The following is an 18,969-nucleotide window of genomic DNA, read 5'->3' as shown; positions in this document are numbered from 1 at the left end:
AATTCCCAATTTCCTAACTAGCCTAATAGGCGCTATGATGCTGATAACTACAGTGTGATTTGTTTTTTTTTTTAAAAAAACGTTTATTTGCAAAGTTATGAGCATTTATTTATATATACTAATGTAGCTCTAATAGCCAAATAGGAGATGACTCCTTTTTACTCTGGGCAGCTAATGTTTTCTGTATGACGCTGTCCAATCAGCATACAACTTCTCCCCCTTCCCTGTCCAGCAACACAGTGTGATCATATAGTACACTGCGTCCATTCCCGACTGTGTTTTCAACAGGTGATATCTTCGGTTCTGTCACAGCTAGAACTGTGATTTTGGTGTCTTATGAAAGAGCAGAATCCAGTCTTTCAAATGCCACCAAATCTGCTTTTTTAGGTGGCCCACAGCCCGAGATATGGCTGTTTGAATTGATCCCCCTTCCCTGTAGCTTGAGTTTCACAATGTGTGTGAAGCAGCTTCATGCTGATAGGACAGCATCAGATGCTGAGAGTCAGCTCCACCTCAGGAGAATTGCTGCTGTTACCTCCCAGATGTCTAATAAAGGCTAAATTACATATTTAGAAAATGCTCATAACTTTGCAAATAATAAACATTTTTTTACTACAAATCACCCTGTAGTTATCAGCAGCAAAGCACCTATTAGACTAGTTAGGAGTTAGGGACCTGATAAACTGGTAACAGAGTCCCTTTAAGAGCTCTTCAAAAGTTTTTCCCACAATGGATGTTAAGCTTACTGGTCTATAATTACTTTGTATTGAACGTACTAATTATAGAAAACTCAATGACATTCATGGGGTCTCTGTCACCAATGAAAAACCCGATAGATTTTTAATCGCCTATAAATAATTTGATTAATCATATACTTTAGTTATGTAAACTTAAATAATAAGCAAGTGAATAAACTAAAGCAACTGATAGCAAGGCACTGCTGAGTTTTGAACTCAGGATCTCCTGTTTACTAGACAGGCACTTTAACCAACTAAGCCACAGCACCAAAGCACTTTTCTTCTCACGGTGTCCTACCACACAGCTCAGTTCAGAGCAAAAGACTGATCTCATATTTTAGGCTAGCCCCTTAGGTGTAGTTGCCAGAAGTCTTAACAGTCCGGGTACATAAGTTGTGATGGCCGAGTGGTTAAGGCGTTGGATTTGAAATCCACACAGGTTCAAGTCCTGTTCACAACGTTCTATTTTAAGAAGAGAACTTCCAGAAACATATTAAAGTTTGTCACCTATGGAAAGAGTTATTTCAATTTCATCCTCTTTGTCACTGATTAATTACATTAATAATAGTGGTTCCAGCTGTGCCCCTGGCTTACAACTCTGAAAAGCGAGCAATATTTAGAGTATAAATCACTATAACTACAGCATCCCATTTGTCCAGACTTTTATTTTTCTCTTGATAAATACAAATCAGGTTGGTTGGAAAACTTCTTCCCTTAGTAAATCTCTGCTTGCTGTCAATTATAATACTATTTTCTGTCACATACTCCTGCCCTTAGTAAATTCATTCCCTTAAATGGACTCTGTCACCAGTTTATCAATTCCCAATTTCCTAACTAGCCTAATAGGTGCTGTGATGCTGATAACTACAGTGTGATTTGTTGTTTTTTGTTTTAAAAACGTTTATTTGCAAAGTTATGAGCATTTATTTATATATACTAATGTAGCTCTAATAGCCAAATAGGAGATGACTCCTTTTTACTCTGGGCAGCTAATGTTTTCTGTATGACGCTGTCCAATCAGCATACAACTTCTCCCCCTTCCCTGTCCAGCAACACAGTGTGATCATATAGTACACTGCGTCCATTCCCGACTGTGTTTCAACAGGTGATATCTTCGGTTCTGTCACAGCTAGAACTGTGATTTTGGTGTCATATGAAAGAGTAGAATCCAGTCTTTCAAATGCCACCAAATCTGCTTTTTTTAGGTGGCCCACAGCCCGAGATATGGCTGTTTGAATTGATCCCCCTTCCCTGTAGCTTGAGTTTCACAATGTGTGTGAAGCAGCTTCATGCTGATAGGACAGCATCAGATGCTGAGAGTCAGCTCCACCTCAGGAGAATTGCTGCTGTTACCTCCCAGATGTCTAATAAAGGCTAAATTACATATTTAGAAAATGCTCATAACTTTGCAAATAATAAACATTTTTTTACTACAAATCACCCTGTAGTTATCAGCAGCAAAGCACCTATTAGACTAGTTAGGAGTTAGGGACCTGATAAACTGGTAACAGAGTCCCTTTAAGAGCTCTTCAAAAGTTTTTCCCACAATGGATGTTAAGCTTACTGGTCTATAATTACTTTGTATTGAACGTACTAATTATAGAAAACTCAATGACATTCATGGGGTCTCTGTCACCAATGAAAAACCCGATAGATTTTTAATCGCCTATAAATAATTTGATTAATCATATACTTTAGTTATGTAAACTTAAATAATAAGCAAGTGAATAAACTAAAGCAACTGATAGCAAGGCACTGCTGAGTTTTGAACTCAGGATCTCCTGTTTACTAGACAGGCACTTTAACCAACTAAGCCACAGCACCAAAGCACTTTTCTTCTCACGGTGTCCTACCACACAGCTCAGTTCAGAGCAAAAGACTGATCTCATATTTTAGGCTAGCCCCTTAGGTGTAGTTGCCAGAAGTCTTAACAGTCAGGGTACATAAGTTGTGATGGCCGAGTGGTTAAGGCGTTGGATTTGAAATCCAATGGGGTCTCCCTGCACAGGTTCAAGTCCTGTTCACAACGTTCTATTTTAAGAAGAGAACTTCCAGAAACATATTAAAGTTTGTCACCTATAGAAAGAGTTATTTTAATTCCATCCTCTTTATCACTGATTAATTACATTAATAATAGTGGTTCCAGCTGTGCCCCTGGCTTACAACTCTGAAAAGCGAGCAATATTTAGAGTATAAATCACTATAACTACAGCATCCCATTTGTCCAGACTTTTATTTTCCTCTTGATAAAAACAAATCAGGTTGGTTGGACAACTTCTGTCCTTAGTAAATCTCTGCTTGCTGTCAATTATAATACTATTTTCTGTCACATACTCCTGTATATAGTCCCTTAAATGGACTCTGTCACCAGTTTATCAATTCCCAATTTCCTAACTAGCCTAATAGGCGCTATGATGCTGATAACTACAGTGTGATTTGTTTTTTTTTTTAAAAAAACGTTTATTTGCAAAGTTATGAGCATTTATTTATATATACTAATGTAGCTCTAATAGCCAAATAGGAGATGACTCCTTTTTGCTCTGGGCAGCTAATGTTTTCTGTATGACGCTGTCCAATCAGCATACAACTTCTCCCCCTTCCCTGTCCAGCAACACAGTGTGATCATATAGTACACTGCGTCCATTCCCGACTGTGTTTTCAACAGGTGATATCTTCGGTTCTGTCACAGCTAGAACTGTGATTTTGGTGTCTTATGAAAGAGCAGAATCCAGTCTTTCAAATGCCACCAAATCTGCTTTTTTAGGTGGCCCACAGCCCGAGATATGGCTGTTTGAATTGATCCCCCTTCCCTGTAGCTTGAGTTTCACAATGTGTGTGAAGCAGCTTCATGCTGATAGGACAGCATCAGATGCTGAGAGTCAGCTCCACCTCAGGAGAATTGCTGCTGTTACCTCCCAGATGTCTAATAAAGGCTAAATTACATTTTTAGAAAATGCTCATAACTTTGCAAATAATAAACATTTTTTTACTACAAATCACCCTGTAGTTATCAGCAGCAAAGCACCTATTAGACTAGTTAGGAGTTAGGGACCTGATAAACTGGTAACAGAGTCCCTTTAAGAGCTCTTCAAAAGTTTTTCCCACAATGGATGTTAAGCTTACTGGTCTATAATTACTTTGTATTGAACGTACTAATTATAGAAAACTCAATGACATTCATGGGGTCTCTGTCACCAATGAAAAACCCGATAGATTTTTAATCGCCTATAAATAATTTGATTAATCATATACTTTAGTTATGTAAACTTAAATAATAAGCAAGTGAATAAACTAAAGCAACTGATAGCAAGGCACTGCTGAGTTTTGAACTCAGGATCTCCTGTTTACTAGACAGGCACTTTAACCAACTAAGCCACAGCACCAAAGCACTTTTCTTCTCACGGTGTCCTACCACACAGCTCAGTTCAGAGCAAAAGACTGATCTCATATTTTAGGCTAGCCCCTTAGGTGTAGTTGCCAGAAGTCTTAACAGTCCGGGTACATAAGTTGTGATGGCCGAGTGGTTAAGGCGTTGGATTTGAAATCCACACAGGTTCAAGTCCTGTTCACAACGTTCTATTTTAAGAAGAGAACTTCCAGAAACATATTAAAGTTTGTCACCTATGGAAAGAGTTATTTCAATTTCATCCTCTTTGTCACTGATTAATTACATTAATAATAGTGGTTCCAGCTGTGCCCCTGGCTTACAACTCTGAAAAGCGAGCAATATTTAGAGTATAAATCACTATAACTACAGCATCCCATTTGTCCAGACTTTTATTTTTCTCTTGATAAATACAAATCAGGTTGGTTGGAAAACTTCTTCCCTTAGTAAATCTCTGCTTGCTGTCAATTATAATACTATTTTCTGTCACATACTCCTGCCCTTAGTAAATTCATTCCCTTAAATGGACTCTGTCACCAGTTTATCAATTCCCAATTTCCTAACTAGCCTAATAGGTGCTGTGATGCTGATAACTACAGTGTGATTTGTTGTTTTTTGTTTTAAAAACGTTTATTTGCAAAGTTATGAGCATTTATTTATATATACTAATGTAGCTCTAATAGCCAAATAGGAGATGACTCCTTTTTACTCTGGGCAGCTAATGTTTTCTGTATGACGCTGTCCAATCAGCATACAACTTCTCCCCCTTCCCTGTCCAGCAACACAGTGTGATCATATAGTACACTGCGTCCATTCCCGACTGTGTTTCAACAGGTGATATCTTCGGTTCTGTCACAGCTAGAACTGTGATTTTGGTGTCATATGAAAGAGTAGAATCCAGTCTTTCAAATGCCACCAAATCTGCTTTTTTAGGTGGCCCACAGCCCGAGATATGGCTGTTTGAATTAATCCCCCTTCCCTGTAGCTTGAGTTTCACAATGTGTGTGAAGCAGCTTCATGCTGATAGGACAGCATCAGATGCTGAGAGTCAGCTCCACCTCAGGAGAATTGCTGCTGTTACCTCCCAGATGTCTAATAAAGGCTAAATTACATATTTAGAAAATGCTCATAACTTTGCAAATAATAAACATTTTTTTACTACAAATCACCCTGTAGTTATCAGCAGCAAAGCACCTATTAGACTAGTTAGGAGTTAGGGACCTGATAAACTGGTAACAGAGTCCCTTTAAGAGCTCTTCAAAAGTTTTTCCCACAATGGATGTTAAGCTTACTGGTCTATAATTACTTTGTATTGAACGTACTAATTATAGAAAACTCAATGACATTCATGGGGTCTCTGTCACCAATGAAAAACCCGATAGATTTTTAATCGCCTATAAATAATTTGATTAATCATATACTTTAGTTATGTAAACTTAAATAATAAGCAAGTGAATAAACTAAAGCAACTGATAGCAAGGCACTGCTGAGTTTTGAACTCAGGATCTCCTGTTTACTAGACAGGCACTTTAACCAACTAAGCCACAGCACCAAAGCACTTTTCTTCTCACGGTGTCCTACCACACAGCTCAGTTCAGAGCAAAAGACTGATCTCATATTTTAGGCTAGCCCCTTAGGTGTAGTTGCCAGAAGTCTTAACAGTCAGGGTACATAAGTTGTGATGGCCGAGTGGTTAAGGCGTTGGATTTGAAATCCAATGGGGTCTCCCTGCACAGGTTCAAGTCCTGTTCACAACGTTCTATTTTAAGAAGAGAACTTCCAGAAACATATTAAAGTTTGTCACCTATAGAAAGAGTTATTTTAATTCCATCCTCTTTATCACTGATTAATTACATTAATAATAGTGGTTCCAGCTGTGCCCCTGGCTTACAACTCTGAAAAGCGAGCAATATTTAGAGTATAAATCACTATAACTACAGCATCCCATTTGTCCAGACTTTTATTTTCCTCTTGATAAAAACAAATCAGGTTGGTTGGACAACTTCTGTCCTTAGTAAATCTCTGCTTGCTGTCAATTATAATACTATTTTCTGTCACATACTCCTGTATATAGTCCCTTAAATGGACTCTGTCACCAGTTTATCAATTCCCAATTTCCTAACTAGCCTAATAGGCGCTATGATGCTGATAACTACAGTGTGATTTGTTTTTTTTTTTAAAAAAACGTTTATTTGCAAAGTTATGAGCATTTATTTATATATACTAATGTAGCTCTAATAGCCAAATAGGAGATGACTCCTTTTTACTCTGGGCAGCTAATGTTTTCTGTATGACGCTGTCCAATCAGCATACAACTTCTCCCCCTTCCCTGTCCAGCAACACAGTGTGATCATATAGTACACTGCGTCCATTCCCGACTGTGTTTTCAACAGGTGATATCTTCGGTTCTGTCACAGCTAGAACTGTGATTTTGGTGTCTTATGAAAGAGCAGAATCCAGTCTTTCAAATGCCACCAAATCTGCTTTTTTAGGTGGCCCACAGCCTGAGATATGGCTGTTTGAATTGATCCCCCTTCCCTGTAGCTTGAGTTTCACAATGTGTGTGAAGCAGCTTCATGCTGATAGGACAGCATCAGATGCTGAGAGTCAGCTCCACCTCAGGAGAATTGCTGCTGTTACCTCCCAGATGTCTAATAAAGGCTAAATTACATATTTAGAAAATGCTCATAACTTTGCAAATAATAAACATTTTTTTACTACAAATCACCCTGTAGTTATCAGCAGCAAAGCACCTATTAGACTAGTTAGGAGTTAGGGACCTGATAAACTGGTAACATAGTCCCTTTAAGAGCTCTTCAAAAGTTTTTCCCACAATGGATGTTATGCTTACTGGTCTATAATTACTTTGTATTGAACTTACTACTTATAGAAAACTCAATGACATTCATGGGGTCTCTGTCACCAATGAAAAACCCGAAAGATTTTTAATCGCCTATAGAGAATTTGATTCATCATATACTTTAGTTAAGTAAACTTAAATAATAAAAAAGTGAATAAACTAAAGCAACAAATAGCAAGGCACTGCTGAGATTTGAACTCAGGATCTCCTGTTTACTAGACAGGTGCTTTAACCAACTAAGCCACAGCACCAAAGCACTTTTCTTCTCACGGTGTCCTACCACACAGCTCAGTTCAGAGCAAAAGACTGATCTCATATTTTAGGCTAGCCCCTTAGGTGTAGTTGCCAGAAGTCTTAACAGTCAGGGTACATAAGTTGTGATGGCCGAGTGGTTAAGGCGTTGGATTTGAAATCCAATGGGGTCTCCCTGCACAGGTTCAAGTCCTGTTCACAACGTTCTATTTTAAGAAGAGAACTTCCAGAAACATATTAAAGTTTGTCACCTATAGAAAGAGTTATTTTAATTCCATCCTCTTTATCACTGATTAATTACATTAATAATAGTGGTTCCAGCTGTGCCCCTGGCTTACAACTCTGAAAAGCGAGCAATATTTAGAGTATAAATCACTATAACTACAGCATCCCATTTGTCCAGACTTTTATTTTCCTCTTGATAAAAACAAATCAGGTTGGTTGGACAACTTCTGTCCTTAGTAAATCTCTGCTTGCTGTCAATTATAATACTATTTTCTGTCACATACTCCTGTATATAGTCCCTTAAATGGACTCTGTCACCAGTTTATCAATTCCCAATTTCCTAACTAGCCTAATAGGCGCTATGATGCTGATAACTACAGTGTGATTTGTTTTTTTTTTAAAAAAAACGTTTATTTGCAAAGTTATGAGCATTTATTTATATATACTAATGTAGCTCTAATAGCCAAATAGGAGATGACTCCTTTTTACTCTGGGCAGCTAATGTTTTCTGTATGACGCTGTCCAATCAGCATACAACTTCTCCCCCTTCCCTGTCCAGCAACACAGTGTGATCATATAGTACACTGCGTCCATTCCCGACTGTGTTTTCAACAGGTGATATCTTCGGTTCTGTCACAGCTAGAACTGTGATTTTGGTGTCTTATGAAAGAGTAGAATCCAGTCTTTCAAATGCCACCAAATCTGCTTTTTTAGGTGGCCCACAGCCTGAGATATGGCTGTTTGAATTGATCCCCCTTCCCTGTAGCTTGAGTTTCACAATGTGTGTGAAGCAGCTTCATGCTGATAGGACAGCATCAGATGCTGAGAGTCAGCTCCACCTCAGGAGAATTGCTGCTGTTACCTCCCAGATGTCTAATAAAGGCTAAATTACATATTTAGAAAATGCTCATAACTTTGCAAATAATAAACATTTTTTTACTACAAATCACCCTGTAGTTATCAGCAGCAAAGCACCTATTAGACTAGTTAGGAGTTAGGGACCTGATAAACTGGTAACATAGTCCCTTTAAAAGCTCTTCAAAAGTTTTTCCCACAATGGATGTTAAGCTTACTGGTCTATAATTACTTTGTATTGAACTTACTACTTATAGAAAACTCAATGACATTCATGGGGTCTCTGTCACCAATGAAAAACCCGATAGATTTTTAATCGCCTATAAAGAATTTGATTCATCATATACTTTAGTTATGTAAACTTAAATAATAAAAAAGTGAATAAACTAAAGCAACAAATAGCAAGGCACTGCTGAGATTTGAACTCAGGAGCTCCTGTTTACTAGACAGGCGCTTTAACCAACTAAGCCACAGCACCAAAGCACTTTTCTTCTCACGGTGTTCTACCACACAGCTCAGTTCAGAGCAAAAGACTGATCTCATATTTTAGGCTAGCCCCTTAGGTGTAGTTGCCAGAAGTCTTAACAGTCAGGGTACATAAGTTGTGATGGCCGAGTGGTTAAGGCGTTGGATTTGAAATCCAATGGGGTCTCCCTGCACAGGTTCAAGTCCTGTTCACAACGTTCTATTTTAAGAAGAGAACTTCCAGAAACATATTAAAGTTTGTCACCTATAGAAAGAGTTATTTTAATTCCATCCTCTTTATCACTGATTAATTACATTAATAATAGTGGTTCCAGCTGTGCCCCTGGCTTACAACTCTGAAAAGCGAGCAATATTTAGAGTATAAATCACTATAACTTCAGCATCCCATTTGTCCAGACTTTTATTTTCCTCTTGATAAAAACAAATCAGGTTGGTTGGACAACTTCTGTCCTTAGTAAATCTCTGCTTGCTGTCAATTATAATACTATTTTCTGTCACATACTCCTGTATATAGTCCCTTAAATGGACTCTGTCACCAGTTTATCAATTCCCAATTTCCTAACTAGCCTAATAGGCGCTATGATGCTGATAACTACAGTGTGATTTGTTGTTTTTTGTTTTAAAAACGTTTATTTGCAAAGTTATGAGCATTTATTTATATATACTAATGTAGCTCTAATAGCCAAATAGGAGATGACTCCTTTTTACTCTGGGCAGCTAATGTTTTCTGTATGACGCTGTCCAATCAGCATACAACTTCTCCCCCTTCCCTGTCCAGCAACACAGTGTGATCATATAGTACACTGCGTCCATTCCCGACTGTGTTTTCAACAGGTGATATCTTCGGTTCTGTCACAGCTAGAACTGTGATTTTGGTGTCTTATGAAAGAGCAGAATCCAGTCTTTCAAATGCCACCAAATCTGCTTTTTTAGGTGGCCCACAGCCCGAGATATGGCTGTTTGAATTGATCCCCCTTCCCTGTAGCTTGAGTTTCACAATGTGTGTGAAGCAGCTTCATGCTGATAGGACAGCATCAGATGCTGAGAGTCAGCTCCACCTCAGGAGAATTGCTGCTGTTACCTCCCAGATGTCTAATAAAGGCTAAATTACATATTTAGAAAATGCTCATAACTTTGCAAATAATAAACATTTTTTTACTACAAATCACCCTGTAGTTATCAGCAGCAAAACACCTATTAGACTAGTTAGGAGTTAGGGACCTGATAAACTGGTAACAGAGTCCCTTTAAGAGCTCTTCAAAAGTTTTTCCCACAATGGATGTTAAGCTTACTGGTCTATAATTACTTTGTATTGAACTTACTACTTATAGAATACTCAATGACATTCATGGGGTCTCTGTCACCAATGAAAAACCCGACAGATTTTTAATCGCCTATAAAGAATTTGATTCATCATATACTTTAGTTATGTAAACTTAAATAATAAACAAGTGAATAAACTAAAGCAACTGATAGCAAGGCACTGCTGAGAATTGAACTCAGGATCTCCTGTTTACTAGACAGGCACTTTAACCAACTAAGCCACAGCACCAAAGCACTTTTCTTCTCACGGTGTCCTACCGCACAGCTCAGTTCAGAGCATTTGTCCAGACTTTTATTTTTCTCTTGATAAATACAAATCAGGTTGGTTGGACAACTTCTGCCCTTAGTAAATCTCTGCTTGCTGTCAATTATAATACTATTTTCTGTCAAATACTCCTGTATATAGTCCCTTAAATGGACTCTGTCACCAGTTTATCAATTCCCAATTTCCTAACTAGCCTAATAGGCGCTATGATGCTGATAACTACAGTGTGATTTGTTGTTTTTTGTTTTAAAAACGTTTATTTGCAAAGTTATGAGCATTTATTTATATATACTAATGTAGCTCTAATAGCCAAATAGGAGATGACTCCTTTTTACTCTGGGCAGCTAATGTTTTCTGTATGACGCTGTCCAATCAGCATACAACTTCTCCCCCTTCCCTGTCCAGCAACACAGTGTGATTATATAGTACACTGCGTCCATTCCCGACTGTGTTTTCAACAGGTGATATCTTCGGTTCTGTCACAGCTAGAACTGTGATTTTGGTGTCTTATGAAAGAGCAGAATCCAGTCTTTCAAATGCCACCAAATCTGCTTTTTTAGGTGGCCCACAGCCCGAGATATGGCTGTTTGAATTGATCCCCCTTCCCTGTAGCTTGAGTTTCACAATGTGTGTGAAGCAGCTTCATGCTGATAGGACAGCATCAGATGCTGAGAGTCAGCTCCACCTCAGGAGAATTGCTGCTGTTACCTCCCAGATGTCTAATAAAGGCTAAATTACATATTTAGAAAATGCTCATAACTTTGCAAATAATAAACATTTTTTTACTACAAATCACCCTGTAGTTATCAGCAGCAAAGCACCTATTAGACTAGTTAGGAGTTAGGGACCTGATAAACTGGTAACAGAGTCCCTTTAAGAGCTCTTCAAAAGTTTTTCCCACAATGGATGTTAAGCTTACTGGTCTATAATTACTTTGTATTGAACTTACTACTTATAGAAAACTCAATGACATTCATGGGGTCTCTGTCACCAATGAAAAACCCGATAGATTTTTAATCGCCTATAAAGAATTTGATTCATCATATACTTTAGTTATGTAAACTTAAATAATAAACAAGTGAATAAACTAAAGCAACTGATAGCAAGGGACTGCTGAGAATTGAACTCAGGATCTCCTGTTTACTAGACAGGCACTTTAACCAACTAAGCCACAGCACCAAAGCACTTTTCTTCTCACAGTGTCCTACCACACAGCTCAGTTCAGAGCAAAAGACTGATCTCATATTTTAGGCTAGCCCCTTAGGTGTAGTTGCCAGAAGTCTTAACAGTCAGGGTTCATAAGTTGTGATGGCCGAGTGGTTAAGGCGTTGGATTCGAAATCCAATGGGGTCTCCCTGCACAGGTTCAAGTCCTGTTCACAACGTTCTATTTTAAGAAGAGAACTTCCAGAAACATATTAAAGTTTGTCACCTATAGAAAGTGTTATTTTAATTCCATCCTCTTTGTCACTGATTAATTACATTAATAATAGTGGTTCCAGCTGTGCCCCTGGCTTACAACTCTGAAAAGCGAGCAATATTTAGAGTATAAATCACTATAACTACAGCATCCCATTTGTCCAGACTTTTATTTTTCTCTTGATAAATACAAATCAGGTTGGTTGGACAACTTCTGCCCTTAGTAAATCTCTGCTTGCTGTCAATTATAATACTATTTTCTGTCAAATACTCCTGTATATAGTCCCTTAAATGGACTCTGTCACCAGTTTATCAATTCCCAATTTCCTAACTAGCCTAATAGGCGCTATGATGCTGATAACTACAGTGTGATTTGTTGTTTTTTGTTTTAAAAACGTTTATTTGCAAAGTTATGAGCATTTATTTATATATACTAATGTAGCTCTAATAGCCAAATAGGAGATGACTCCTTTTTACTCTGGGCAGCTAATGTTTTCTGTATGACGCTGTCCAATCAGCATACAACTTCTCCCCCTTCCCTGTCCAGCAACACAGTGTGATAATATAGTACACTGCGTCCATTCCCGACTGTGTTTTCAACAGGTGATATCTTAGGTTCTGTCACAGCTAGAACTGTGATTTTGGTGTCTTATGAAAGAGTAGAATCCAGTCTTTCAAATGCCACCAAATCTGCTTTTTTAGGTGGCCCACAGCCCGAGATATGGCTGTTTGAATTGATCCCCCTTCCCTGTAGCTTGAGTTTCACAATGTGTGTGAAGCAGCTTCATGCTGATAGGACAGCATCAGATGCTGAGAGTCAGCTCCACCTCAGGAAAATTGCTGCTGTTACCTCACAGATGTCTAATAAAGGCTAAATTACATATTTAGAAAATGCTCATAACTTTGCAAATAATAAACATTTTTTTACTACAAATCACCCTGTAGTTATCAGCAGCAAAGCACCTATTAGACTAGTTAGGAGTTAGGGACCTGATAAACTGGTAACAGAGTCCCTTTAAGAGCTCTTCAAAAGTTTTTCCCACAATGGATGTTAAGCTTACTGGTCTATAATTACTTTGTATTGAACTTACTACTTATAGAATACTCAATGACATTCATGGGGTCTCTGTCACCAATGAAAAACCCGATAGATTTTTAATCGCCTATAAAGAATTTGATTCATCATATACTTTAGTTATGTAAACTTAAATAATAAACAAGTGAATAAACTAAAGCAACTGATAGCAAGGCACTGCTGAGAATTGAACTCAGGATCTCCTGTTTACTAGACAGGCACTTTAACCAACTAAGCCACAGCACCAAAGCACTTTTCTTCTCACGGTGTCCTACCGCACAGCTCAGTTCAGAGCATTTGTCCAGACTTTTATTTTTCTCTTGATAAATACAAATCAGGTTGGTTGGACAACTTCTGCCCTTAGTAAATCTCTGCTTGCTGTCAATTATAATACTATTTTCTGTCAAATACTCCTGTATATAGTCCCTTAAATGGACTCTGTCACCAGTTTATCAATTCCCAATTTCCTAACTAGCCTAATAGGCGCTATGATGCTGATAACTACAGTGTGATTTGTTGTTTTTTGTTTTAAAAACGTTTATTTGCAAAGTTATGAGCATTTATTTATATATACTAATGTAGCTCTAATAGCCAAATAGGAGATGACTCCTTTTTACTCTGGGCAGCTAATGTTTTCTGTATGACGCTGTCCAATCAGCATACAACTTCTCCCCCTTCCCTGTCCAGCAACACAGTGTGATAATATAGTACACTGCGTCCATTCCCGACTGTGTTTTCAACAGGTGATATCTTAGGTTCTGTCACAGCTAGAACTGTGATTTTGGTGTCTTATGAAAGAGTAGAATCCAGTCTTTCAAATGCCACCAAATCTGCTTTTTTAGGTGGCCCACAGCCCGAGATATGGCTGTTTGAATTGATCCCCCTTCCCTGTAGCTTGAGTTTCACAATGTGTGTGAAGCAGCTTCATGCTGATAGGACAGCATCAGATGCTGAGAGTCAGCTCCACCTCAGGAAAATTGCTGCTGTTACCTCCCAGATGTCTAATAAAGGCTAAATTACATATTTAGAAAATGCTCATAACTTTGCAAATAATAAACATTTTTTTACTACAAATCACCCTGTAGTTATCAGCAGCAAAGCACCTATTAGACTAGTTAGGAGTTAGGGACCTGATAAACTGGTAACAGAGTCCCTTTAAGAGCTCTTCAAAAGTTTTTCCCACAATGGATGTTAAGCTTACTGGTCTATAATTACTTTGTATTGAACTTACTACTTATAGAATACTCAATGACATTCATGGGGTCTCTGTCACCAATGAAAAACCCGATAGATTTTTAATCGCCTATAAAGAATTTGATTCATCATATACTTTAGTTATGTAAACTTAAATAATAAACAAGTGAATAAACTAAAGCAACTGATAGCAAGGCACTGCTGAGAATTGAACTCAGGATCTCCTGTTTACTAGACAGGCACTTTAACCAACTAAGCCACAGCACCAAAGCACTTTTCTTCTCACGGTGTCCTACCGCACAGCTCAGTTCAGAGCATTTGTCCAGACTTTTATTTTTCTCTTGATAAATACAAATCAGGTTGGTTGGACATCTTCTGCCCTTAGTAAATCTCTGCTTGCTGTCAATTATAATACTATTTTCTGTCAAATACTCCTGTATATAGTCCCTTAAATGGACTCTGTCACCAGTTTATCAATTCCCAATTTCCTAACTAGCCTAATAGGCGCTATGATGCTGATAACTACAGTGTGATTTGTTGTTTTTTGTTTTAAAAACGTTTATTTGCAAAGTTATGAGCATTTATTTATATATACTAATGTAGCTCTAATAGCCAAATAGGAGATGACTCCTTTTTACTCTGGGCAGCTAATGTTTTCTGTATGACGCTGTCCAATCAGCATACAACTTCTCCCCCTTCCCTGTCCAGCAACACAGTGTGATCATATAGTACACTGCGTCCATTCCCGACTGTGTTTTCAACAGGTGATATCTTCGGTTCTGTCACAGCTAGAACTGTGATTTTGGTGTCTTATGAAAGAGTAGAATCCAGTCTTTCAAATGCCACCAAATCTGCTTTTTTAGGTGGCCCACAGCCCGAGATATGGCTGTTTGAATTGATCCCCCTTCCCTGTAGCTTGAGTTTCACAATGTGTGTGAAGCAGCTTCATGCTGATAGGACAGCATCAGATGCTGAGAGTCAGCTCCACCTCAGGAGAATTGCTGCTGTTACCTCCCAGATGTCTAATAAAGGCTAAATTACATATTTAGAAAATGCTCATAACTTTGCAAATAATAAACATTTTTTTTACTACAAATCACCCTGTAGTTATCAGCAGCAAAGCACCTATTAGACTAGTTAGGAGTTAGGGACCTGATAAACTGGTAACAGAGTCCCTTTAAGAGCTCTTCAAAAGTTTTTCCCACAATGGATGTTAAGCTTACTGGTCTATAATTACTTTGTATTGAACTTACTACTTATAGAATACTCAATGACATTCATGGGGTCTCTGTCACCAATGAAAAACCCGATAGATTTTTAATCGCCTATAAAGAATTTGATTCATCATATACTTTAGTTATGTAAACTTAAATAATAAACAAGTGAATAAACTAAAGCAACTGATAGCAAGGCACTGCTGAGAATTGAACTCAGGATCTCCTGTTTACTAGACAGGCACTTTAACCAACTAAGCCACAGCACCAAAGCACTTTTCTTCTCACGGTGTCCTACCGCACAGCTCAGTTCAGAGCATTTGTCCAGACTTTTATTTTTCTCTTGATAAATACAAATCAGGTTGGTTGGACATCTTCTGCCCTTAGTAAATCTCTGCTTGCTGTCAATTATAATACTATTTTCTGTCAAATACTCCTGTATATAGTCCCTTAAATGGACTCTGTCACCAGTTTATCAATTCCCAATTTCCTAACTAGCCTAATAGGCGCTATGATGCTGATAACTACAGTGTGATTTGTTGTTTTTTGTTTTAAAAACGTTTATTTGCAAAGTTATGAGCATTTATTTATATATACTAATGTAGCTCTAATAGCCAAATAGGAGATGACTCCTTTTTACTCTGGGCAGCTAATGTTTTCTGTATGACGCTGTCCAATCAGCATACAACTTCTCCCCCTTCCCTGTCCAGCAACACAGTGTGATAATATAGTACACTGCGTCCATTCCCGACTGTGTTTTCAACAGGTGATATCTTAGGTTCTGTCACAGCTAGAACTGTGATTTTGGTGTCTTATGAAAGAGTAGAATCCAGTCTTTCAAATGCCACCAAATCTGCTTTTTTAGGTGGCCCACAGCCCGAGATATGGCTGTTTGAATTGATCCCCCTTCCCTGTAGCTTGAGTTTCACAATGTGTGTGAAGCAGCTTCATGCTGATAGGACAGCATCAGATGCTGAGAGTCAGCTCCACCTCAGGAGAATTGCTGCTGTTACCTCCCAGATGTCTAATAAAGGCTAAATTACATATTTAGAAAATGCTCATAACTTTGCAAATAATAAACATTTTTTTTACTACAAATCACCCTGTAGTTATCAGCAGCAAAGCACCTATTAGACTAGTTAGGAGTTAGGGACCTGATAAACTGGTAACAGAGTCCCTTTAAGAGCTCTTCAAAAGTTTTTCCCACAATGGATGTTAAGCTTACTGGTCTATAATTACTTTGTATTGAACTTACTACTTATAGAAAACTCAATGACATTCATGGGGTCTCTGTCACCAATGAAAAACCCGATAGATTTTTAATCGCCTATAAAGAATTTGATTCATCATATACTTTAGTTATGTAAACTTAAATAATAAACAAGTGAATAAACTAAAGCAACTGATAGCAAGGGACTGCTGAGAATTGAACTCAGGATCTCCTGTTTACTAGACAGGCACTTTAACCAACTAAGCCACAGCACCAAAGCACTTTTCTTCTCACAGTGTCCTACCACACAGCTCAGTTCAGAGCAAAAGACTGATCTCATATTTTAGGCTAGCCCCTTAGGTGTAGTTGCCAGAAGTCTTAACAGTCAGGGTTCATAAGTTGTGATGGCCGAGTGGTTAAGGCGTTGGATTCGAAATCCAATGGGGTCTCCCTGCACAGGTTCAAGTCCTGTTCACAACGTTCTATTTTAAGAAGAGAACTTCCAGAAACATATTAAAGTTTGTCACCTATAGAAAGTGTTATTTTAATTCCATCCTCTTTGTCACTGATTAATTACATTAATAATAGTGGTTCCAGCTGTGCCCCTGGCTTACAACTCTGAAAAGCGAGCAATATTTAGAGTATAAATCACTATAACTACAGCATCCCATTTGTCCAGACTTTTATTTTTCTCTTGATAAATACAAATCAGGTTGGTTGGACAACTTCTGCCCTTAGTAAATCTCTGCTTGCTGTCAATTATAATACTATTTTCTGTCAAATACTCCTGTATATAGTCCCTTAAATGGACTCTGTCACCAGTTTATCAATTCCCAATTTCCTAACTAGCCTAATAGGCGCTATGATGCTGATAACTACAGTGTGATTTGTTGTTTTTTGTTTTAAAAACGTTTATTTGCAAAGTTATGAGCATTTATTTATATATACTAATGTAGCTCTAATAGCCAAATAGGAGATGACTCCTTTTTACTCTGGGCAGCTAATGTTTTCTGTATGACGCTGTCCAATCAGCATACAACTTCTCCCCCTTCCCTGTCCAGCAACACAGTGTGATAATATAGTACACTGCGTCCATTCCCGACTGTGTTTTCAACAGGTGATATCTTAGGTTCTGTCACAGCTAGAACTGTGATTTTGGTGTCTTATGAAAGAGTAGAATCCAGTCTTTCAAATGCCACCAAATCTGCTTTTTTAGGTGGCCCACAGCCCGAGATATGGCTGTTTGAATTGATCCCCCTTCCCTGTAGCTTGAGTTTCACAATGTGTGTGAAGCAGCTTCATGCTGATAGGACAGCATCAGATGCTGAGAGTCAGCTCCACCTCAGGAGAATTGCTGCTGTTACCTCCCAGATGTCTAATAAAGGCTAAATTACATATTTAGAAAATGCTCATAACTTTGCAAATAATAAACATTTTTTTTACTACAAATCACCCTGTAGTTATCAGCAGCAAAGCACCTATTAGACTAGTTAGGAGTTAGGGACCTGATAAACTGGTAACAGAGTCCCTTTAAGAGCTCTTCAAAAGTTTTTCCCACAATGGATGTTAAGCTTACTGGTCTATAATTACTTTGTATTGAACTTACTACTTATAGAAAACTCAATGACATTCATGGGGTCTCTGTCACCAATGAAAAACCCGATAGATTTTTAATCGCCTATAAAGAATTTGATTCATCATATACTTTAGTTATGTAAACTTAAATAATAAACAAGTGAATAAACTAAAGCAACTGATAGCAAGGGACTGCTGAGAATTGAACTCAGGATCTCCTGTTTACTAGACAGGCACTTTAACCAACTAAGCCACAGCACCAAAGCACTTTTCTTCTCACAGTGTCCTACCACACAGCTCAGTTCAGAGCAAAAGACTGATCTCATATTTTAGGCTAGCCCCTTAGGTGTAGTTGCCAGAAGTCTTAACAGTCAGGGTTCATAAGTTGTGATGGCCGAGTGGTTAAGGCGTTGGATTCGAAATCCAATGGGGTCTCCCTGCACAGGTTCAAGTCCTGTTCACAACGTTCTATTTTAAGAAGAGAACTTCCAGAAACATATTAAAGTTTGTCACCTATAGAAAGTGTTATTTTAATTCCATCCTCTTTGTCACTGATTAATTACATTAATAATAGTGGTTCCAGCTGTGCCCCTGGCTTACAACTCTGAAAAGCGAGCAATATTTAGAGTATAAATCACTATAACTACAGCATCCCATTTGTCCAGACTTTTATTTTTCTCTTGATAAATACAAATCAGGTTGGTTGGACAACTTCTGCCCTTAGTAAATCTCTGCTTGCTGTCAATTATAATACTATTTTCTGTCAAATACTCCTGTATATAGTCCCTTAAATGGACTCTGTCACCAGTTTATCAATTCCCAATTTCCTAACTAGCCTAATAGGCGCTATGATGCTGATAACTACAGTGTGATTTGTTGTTTTTTGTTTTAAAAA

The 18,969-nt window shown here is 38.0% G+C and overlaps 8 non-coding genes across 8 annotated transcripts; 7 read left to right on the top strand and 1 right to left on the bottom strand.

Moving 5' to 3' along the window:
* The first annotated feature begins 2,684 nt into the window (after positions 1 to 2,684).
* TRNAS-UGA (transfer RNA serine (anticodon UGA)) lies at positions 2,685 to 2,766 on the top strand. Its single transcript has one exon. It is a non-coding gene; the product is annotated as a tRNA-Ser (tRNA).
* Positions 2,767 to 5,797: 3,031 nt separating this feature from the next.
* Positions 5,798 to 5,879, top strand: TRNAS-UGA (transfer RNA serine (anticodon UGA)). The gene has a single exon. It is a non-coding gene; the product is annotated as a tRNA-Ser (tRNA).
* Positions 5,880 to 7,159: 1,280 nt separating this feature from the next.
* TRNAT-AGU (transfer RNA threonine (anticodon AGU)) lies at positions 7,160 to 7,233 on the bottom strand. Its single transcript has one exon. It is a non-coding gene; the product is annotated as a tRNA-Thr (tRNA).
* A 123-nt stretch (positions 7,234 to 7,356) lies between these two features.
* On the top strand, positions 7,357 to 7,438 carry TRNAS-UGA (transfer RNA serine (anticodon UGA)). Its single transcript has one exon. It is a non-coding gene; the product is annotated as a tRNA-Ser (tRNA).
* A 1,477-nt stretch (positions 7,439 to 8,915) lies between these two features.
* Positions 8,916 to 8,997, top strand: TRNAS-UGA (transfer RNA serine (anticodon UGA)). Its single transcript has one exon. It is a non-coding gene; the product is annotated as a tRNA-Ser (tRNA).
* Positions 8,998 to 11,690: 2,693 nt separating this feature from the next.
* TRNAS-CGA (transfer RNA serine (anticodon CGA)) lies at positions 11,691 to 11,772 on the top strand. The gene has a single exon. It is a non-coding gene; the product is annotated as a tRNA-Ser (tRNA).
* Positions 11,773 to 16,897: 5,125 nt separating this feature from the next.
* Positions 16,898 to 16,979, top strand: TRNAS-CGA (transfer RNA serine (anticodon CGA)). The gene has a single exon. It is a non-coding gene; the product is annotated as a tRNA-Ser (tRNA).
* Positions 16,980 to 18,458: 1,479 nt separating this feature from the next.
* Positions 18,459 to 18,540, top strand: TRNAS-CGA (transfer RNA serine (anticodon CGA)). Its single transcript has one exon. It is a non-coding gene; the product is annotated as a tRNA-Ser (tRNA).
* The last annotated feature ends 429 nt before the right edge of the window (positions 18,541 to 18,969 follow it).

This window comes from Rhinoderma darwinii, assembly GCF_050947455.1.
Source record: "Rhinoderma darwinii isolate aRhiDar2 chromosome 3 unlocalized genomic scaffold, aRhiDar2.hap1 SUPER_3_unloc_13, whole genome shotgun sequence".
Classification (NCBI taxonomy): Eukaryota; Metazoa; Chordata; class Amphibia; order Anura; family Rhinodermatidae; genus Rhinoderma; species Rhinoderma darwinii.
Note: the sequence above shows the minus strand (reverse complement) of the source record. Positions and strands in the feature narration are given on the sequence as shown.